Source organism: Lepidochelys kempii, chromosome 2, assembly GCF_965140265.1.
Source record: "Lepidochelys kempii isolate rLepKem1 chromosome 2, rLepKem1.hap2, whole genome shotgun sequence".
Classification (NCBI taxonomy): Eukaryota; Metazoa; Chordata; order Testudines; family Cheloniidae; genus Lepidochelys; species Lepidochelys kempii.
The window spans coordinates 224,480,224-224,487,992 of NC_133257.1; positions in this window are offsets into that span (position 1 = coordinate 224,480,224).

Sequence of the window (7,769 nt, forward strand, 5' to 3'; positions counted from 1 at the left end):
TAATGCTGCCCACTTCTTGTTTATAATGTCACCTGAAAGTTAAAACAGGCATTGTTGTAGACGGTGTCACAAGATATTTACGTGCCAGATGCACTAAAGATTCATATGTCCCTTCGTCTTCAACCACCGTTCCAGAGGATATGCGTCCACGCTGATGATAGGTTCTGCTTGATAATGATCCAAAGCAGTGCATACTGGCGCATGTTCATTTTCATCATCTGAGTCATCTGCCACCAGCAGAAGGTTGATTTTCTTTTTTGGTGATTCGGGTTCTGTAGTTTCCACATCGGAGTGTTGTTCTTTTAAGACTTCTGAAAGCACCTTTTAAGACTTCCACACCTAATCTCTCTCAGATTTTGGAAGGCACCTCAGATTCTTAAACCTTGGGTCAAGTGCTGTAGCTATCTTTAGAAATCTCACATTGGTACCTTCTTTGAGTTTTGTGAAATCTGCAGCGAAATTGTTCTTAAAACGAAGAACATGCGCTGGGTCAACATCCAAGACTGCTATAACATGAAATATATGGCAGAATGCGGGTAAACAGAGAAGGAGACATACTATTCTCCTGACGGAGTTTAGTCAAAATTTAATTAGTGCATTATTTTTTAACAAGCATCATCAGCGTGGAAGCATGTCTTCTGGAATGGTGGACGAAGCATGAAGGGGCATACGAATGGTTAGCATATCTGGCACGTAAATACCTTGCAGTGCCAGCTACAAAAATGCCATGAGAAGGCCTGTTCTCACTTACAGTTGACATTGTAAATAAGAAGTGGGCAGCATTATCTCCTGTAAATGTAAACAAACCAGTTTGTCTTAGCGATTGGCTGAATAAGTAGGACTGAATGGACTTGTAGGCTCTAAAGTTTTACATTGTTTTGTTTTTGAGCACAGTTATGTAACAAAAAAAATCTACATTTGTAAATTGCAATTTCACAAAAAAGAGATTGCATTACAGTACTTGTATGAGGTGAATTGAAAAATACGATTTCTTGTTTATCATTTTTACAGTGCAAATATTTGTAATAAAAATAATATAAAGTGAGCACTGTACGCTTCGTATTCTGTGTTGTCATTTAAATTAATATATTTGAAAATGTACAAAAACATCCCAAAATATTTAATAAATTTCAATTGGTATTCCATTGTTTAATAGTGCAATTAAAATGAGATTAATTGCGATTAATTTTTTAAGAGCGATTAATTTTTGAATTCAACACGTGAGTTAACTGCAATTAATCAACAGCCCTAATATATATATATATATCAAAATGAATATTAAAAAAAACCCTACCAATACAAAATACTCCACTGCACATGCTTCGCTCCCTGAGGAGAGGATGAGAGAACAAACAACACATGACAAATGTTAATCACGTTGCACCACTGGAAAGTGCTCAGATACCATGGCCGTGAGCATTATGAAAGAACCTTGACAGAATAGAAACAGAATAGAATAAAGGTCTGTTAACCAGGTTTATGGACTGAAATAACTACTGTAACCCTCTGTAGCGATTCCCAGTCTCTTTGCCTGCAGAACTTCGGATGCAATGGCCCCACTCTTATCCTACCTCCAGCTATACCCTACATTCTGGCCTCTTTTGGCCACTTGTGTGGACACTGCTCTTGCATCTATCCCACAATACAGAGACACCACTGAGGGCTCTAATTGCATCCTTTAAGTATATCTCTGCCAGAATTGTTAAAACTGAAAAAACAACCAGACTTACCAGGGTAAATTGATTAATAACCCAGTGACATTAACAGAAACTAGAACTAGAATTCTGGGGGACTCATGCCTGTTAAAATTAAATAAACTTCAAATAAGGATGTCACAGTGATCAAAGTAACCTTTTATTACAGGTAGATATATTACTACATGGAATATTTCACAATCTAACTACTTAGTAATGGGATAATTTCATGCCATTCTAACCACCGGCATTTTCTGGGTATCACTGAAGGATAGCTAGTTAGCCATCAGTAAAATGGATGTCATCATGTTTAAAGTATACTTTTCTATATAACAAAATGCGCTATCGGCGTTACTTATAACACAGATTATTACAACTGAAACATTACATTTAACTTACCTTTAATTCAGAAAACTACGTACTCCGTTCCACTTTTTTCTTTATACGTTCAGTCAGTCTTTATTTTCACTTTCTGGCTGCCAAGTGCTAGAAAAATCCTGCAGTGAAGTGCTGTGGGGTCCTTGGATGGGAGGAATTACAGTATTATTAGCACACTTCATTGTTGGAGGATCTGAAAGTTCTTTACTGATTTATTTTTCAATGTATAACGTGCCTATCAGAACTTCTACACCAGTGGTTCCCAAACTTGTTCCGCCGCTTGTGCAGGGAAAGCCCCTGGCGGTCCGGGCCGGTTTGTTTACCTGCCACGTCCACAGGTTCAGCCGATCGTGGCTCCCAGTGGCAGCGGTTCGCTGCTCCAGGCCAATGGGAGCTGCTGGAAGCGGCGGCCAGTACGTCTCTCGGCTCGCACCACTTCGAGCAGCTCCCATTGGCCTGGAGCAGAGAACCGCAGCCACTGGGAGCCGTGATCGGCCAAACCTGCGGACGCGGCAGGTAAACAAATCGGCCCACCCCGCCAGGGGCTTTCCCTGCAGAAGCAGCGGAACAAGTTTGGGAACCACTGTTCTAGACATATAAACAAAAAGTTATATTACATACTTTAATTCAGTCCTAGATTGATACGATGTCAAACTCAAAAACTTCTGTCCATCCATCCAGAATGCTACCTTTTTTCAACCTTTTCGCTCTCATTCTATTAGAGAGGGAGAGATACTTTGTAGCTTGCCCTAATGTAAATAAATACAGGCTCTTTTGAGCAGGGGTAGAAGCAAATTCCAGAATCAACTGAGAGGCCCTGAAACCAGTCACCACACTTATAAATCTAGAAAGTGTAAGTTCAAGCATCCCAGAAAATCTCAACTTCTGCATTAGAGCACTAAATAAGAGGTAAAAAGAAAGGGAGTACTTGTGGCACGTTAGAGACTAACAAATTTATTAGTTAGTCTCTAAGGTGCCACAAGTACTCCTTTTCTTTTTGTGAATACAGATTCACATGGCTGCTACTCTGAAACCTAAATAAGAGGTGGTTACTTAGATAACCAGGACCACAAGGCTTTCCAGATCAAAACCAAAATCTTGCATTGCACCCAGAAATCAGCAGGGACCCACTGAAGTCTACAAAGCACAGATATAATAACCTCCATACATGACAAACCATCAAATAAAACAGCAAGCACATCCTTCACTAGCTGACTTTCCAAGTGGTTTATAAGCATACTCCAAGTAGAGCACATTGCAGTAGTTCATCCTGAAGATTACAAAGGCATGTATAACTTTGGTGAGGGCCATATCTGAAAGGAACCACCTCACCAAACAGATGAAAAAAGGAATGTTGGTTACTGCTATTATCTGCGAATCAGCTGAGGGTCTGGTCTGATAACCATGCTACAAACCTTATCAACAACAACAAAAAAACAACCTTGACTGAAGTAACTGATGTCACCTCCTCTGGTTGTTTTCCCCAGCTAACCAGCATCATTCCTGCCTTAAGCAGATCAAGCCTCAACCAACTATTCCTCAGCACAATCTCAGCCAGACACTGAAATATATTACTGCCTGGGTTCACTATCTAGCTTAGGTTCTCATCACCACAGTATATGAGCATCTCACAGTTATTAATGCATTTATCCTCCTTACACCACTGTGAGGTAGAGAAGTACTATTATTCCTGTTCTACAGATGTGAAACTCAGACACAAAGAAACTAAGGGACAGATTTACAAAGGTACTCAGGTACCTAAAGATGTAGATAGGCACATTGTGAGATTTACAAAAGAGTCTAGGCATGTAACTCCCACGGATTTTCATTTAATTTCACCTAATTCCCATTGATCGCCCCTCACAGCCTCCCACACAGACAGAGCAGAAAGACTGACAAGACAGCATGCCACATAAGAGAACCCTGGGAGCAACTGAATAATTGCCTATCAGCATTCTCTGTGCCCTCTAAGAAGAAAAGAAATAGAGCCAATTCAGTATGACACAACCCATCAATAGTAAGGTCTGCAATTACTTCAGCAATACTTCATAGCCAATGGTTCGAAAGGCAAAAAGAGTCAGTGTGGTTGGTTTATGTCCATAGTCAGAAGGAAAGCACTGACCAAGACCAATGCAGTCTGACTTACGCTCAAGTCTAAAATCGAACTGAAAGGGTCAAGAAAATCTGAGAACTCTATCTAATACTAGAGCTGCTTTGGCACAATCTTCTCAATAGCCTGTCCCATTTCAAAAAAGGAAGGTTTTTACAAACTATGACCTGATCCTCACACAAAAATCCAAGGTAAAGCCTAACAAATTTATTTGGGCATAAGCTTTCGTGGGCTAAAACCCACTTCATCAGAGGCCCACGAAAGCTTATGCCCAAATAAATTTGTTAGTCTCTAAAGTGCCACAAGGACTCCTCCTTGTTTTTTGCTGATACAGACTAACACAGCTACCGCTCTGAAACAAGATAAAGCTGTATCACAGCCCGTTTACACAAGAATAATATTGCATACTATTGAAACAGCCATTTGTAGGGTGGCACACAGCAGCTCTTTTAGCAGAACAGAAAAATTACATAACAATTTAGGGCAAGAATTCATTAAGAATACTGACAGGTTTCAGAGGAACAGCCGTGTTAGTCTGTATTCGCAAAAAGAAAAGGAGTACTTGTGGCACCTTAGAGACTAACCAATTTATTTGAGCATGAGCTTTCGTGAGCTCACGAAAGCTCATGCTCAAATAAATTGGTTAGTCTCTAAGGTGCCACAAGTACTCCTTTTCTTATTAAGAATACTGTAGCCAAGTGAAACTGAAGGGGAAATTTTTGGTAGGTAGAATATAGGAATATCAGAATTGTCATACTGGATCAGACCAGTGGACTGTCTTGTGGTCCTATCTCTTACATTAGCCAGTACCAGATGCTGCAAAAGAAGGTTCAAGAAACCCCATAATGGACAATTATGGAATAACAAGTTTATAGAGGAAGTTTTCTCTCTTCTCTAAACAATCCAAATTTTTCCATCTCTTTTCATGGAAGTCTTTCCTGTAATCATTTTCACCATCCATTTCTGAATGCCCTTAATTTCTATTATAACTGGGTTAAGATAGAGCAGAGGTTCTAAAGCTGTGGTCCGCGGACCAGAGCTCCATTCAGGTGGTCCGGGGATAGTTCCCTCTAAGGTGTGTGACTGGGCAGCCACACACCCACGTGGCTCCACTAATTAGGTGCCTGGACCCTGGAAAAGACACACATGTAGGGTGAGGTGGTGGCCTTAGGGGATATAGCAGGTAGGTGGGAGGGAGTAGTGGGATGGGACGAGTGGGTGGAGGGAATTTGGGACATGCAGGGCTGTGGTGGCCAGAGAAAGAAGCGACTTTCCCCAGTTCCAGGGCTGTGTCTGCCAGGGAGAGACAGCCCTCCTCCCCAGCCTCAGCTCTGTGGCTGCTGTGGGGGGGGAGAGACCCCCCCCCCGCTCCTTCCCAGCTCCAGCTCGGGGGCTGCTGCAGCGGGGGAGAGAGGGCACATCCATCGTATTAAAAAAGTAAGACTATTGATATTAAAATATGAGTTGTGTGCTTTTATTTGTAGAACAAAAAACTTTAATTATTGCTATTTTTATATAGCGCTTTTATCCAAAGCGCTTTACAATAGTTAGCTAACAGTATAAACAACATTTGGAAAGGTTTCAGAGTAGCAGCCGTGTTAGTCTGTATCCACAAAAAGAAAAGGAGTACTTGTGGCACCTTACAGACTAACAAATTTATTTGAGCATAAGTTTTCATGAGCTACAGCTCACTTCATCGGCTGCATGCAGTGGAAAATACAGTGGGGAGATTTTATATACACAGAGAACATGAAACAATGGGTGTTACCATACACACTGTAACGAGAGTGATCAGATAGGGTGAGCTATTACCAGCAGGAAAGAAAAAAAACCTTTTGTAGTGATAATCAAGGTGGGCCATTTCCAGCAGCTGACAAGAACATATGAGGAACAGTAGCGGGGGGAGATAAACATGGGGAAACAGTTTTACTTTGTGTCATGACACATCCACTCCCAGTCTTTATTCAAGCCTAATGTAATGGTGTCCAGTTTGCAAATTAATTCCAATTCAGCAGTCTCTCATTGGAGTCTGTTTTTGAAGTTTTTTTTGTTGAAGAATTGCAACTTTTAGGTCTGTGATCAAGTGACCAGAGAGATTGAAGTGTTCTCCGACTTTAAGTGGTCCACCAAGGCTGTCAGCGAAAATAAAAAGTTTGAGAACCACTGAGATAGAGTAACCAGATCTGAACAAAGTATTCTAGGTAAGGATATATCATTGTTCTATATAAAGACATATTTTCTGTATTATTCTCCATCCCATTCTCTATATATCCTAATATTGTTTGGTTTTGGTTTTTTAAACACACTGCTGTACGTTGAGCAGAGGTTTTGAGACACCCAGAATGGTGTCTTTTTCTAAAGTGACAATGGTTAATTTAGAATACAGCAATGTGTAGGAGTAGTTAAATTTTTTTCCTTACAGTACACATTACCTTGCATTTCTCAATAATGAATTTCATTTGCCATTGTGGTGTGTATTCACCTGCCTTTATTACACTTCGCTGAAGTTCTTCACAATCTTCTCTAGTCTTGTCAAAAGTGAACAATTCTATATTTTCTACAGGGGTTGCAATCTCACTCTTCACTTCCTTTTCCAGCTACTGATAAGTATGTTCAACATCACCAATTCTAGTAAGGAAATTTGGGAACATTATGTTAAAAATTGACCATTTTTTCCTAATCTCAGTTTTCTACCTTTTAGGCCTTGTCTTCAGGTGCGGGGTGCGAGGGGGGTGGCGAGTGTGTTCTTATTGTGTTATCTAATACCCATGGTAAAATCACAGTGAAGACAGGGCAGTTTAGATTTTAACACATATTAGTAGGTTGAGGTAAATCCTAGGCTCTCCCTCCAGTGTTTATCTCCACCTTCTAATACACTTGAAAACTACAAACTTCCTTGTTTTTGTTAGCATTTTATCATGAGTTACCAAGTATTAGCTAACAGTGGTAAGAAAACACCATTTTTCCTAGTGTAGATACACCTTTATGTGAGCTCCTAATCCATGACAGAATTTAACCTCTCATGTCCTGATTTCTTAGCCTATGCCTTCACTAAAAATAGTATGTTTTTACCCCAACCCTATACCGCCTGACTAGCTACATCAAGGACAAATGTGTTGTCTCCACTGTGAGATAGCTATCTTGAGTCAGCTGTTTCAGCCTTTTTTTGCAGTGACAACATTGCCCTACTTTTCTTACTAGCCTCTTGCCACTTTATAGCCACTGTCAAGGACTTTTTGAAAGTCTGAATGTGACATCGGATTCTCCTTTAGCCACTATTTTGTTGATTTGCTCAAAGACGACTAAGCTGGAGAAGCAGGCTTTTGTTCTGTAGAAAGCACACTGGTTTGTCCCTGTCACATCACATTCCTCTGGGTATTTTACGATTCTATTTTTAATGATCATTTAAACCAGACTACCTGATACTGAAGGAAGGTTTACTGCTCTTTAATCCCTCCTACCTAGTGCCTTCCTCCAGTACGCCAGCTGACGAAGAAATTGCTTATTTTTGTTGGCAGCCCGACCCCTTCCTTCTTTCTTAGCTTTTGTCTGAACTGGATGAATACTCTCCAGGCCGAGTCTTGCTG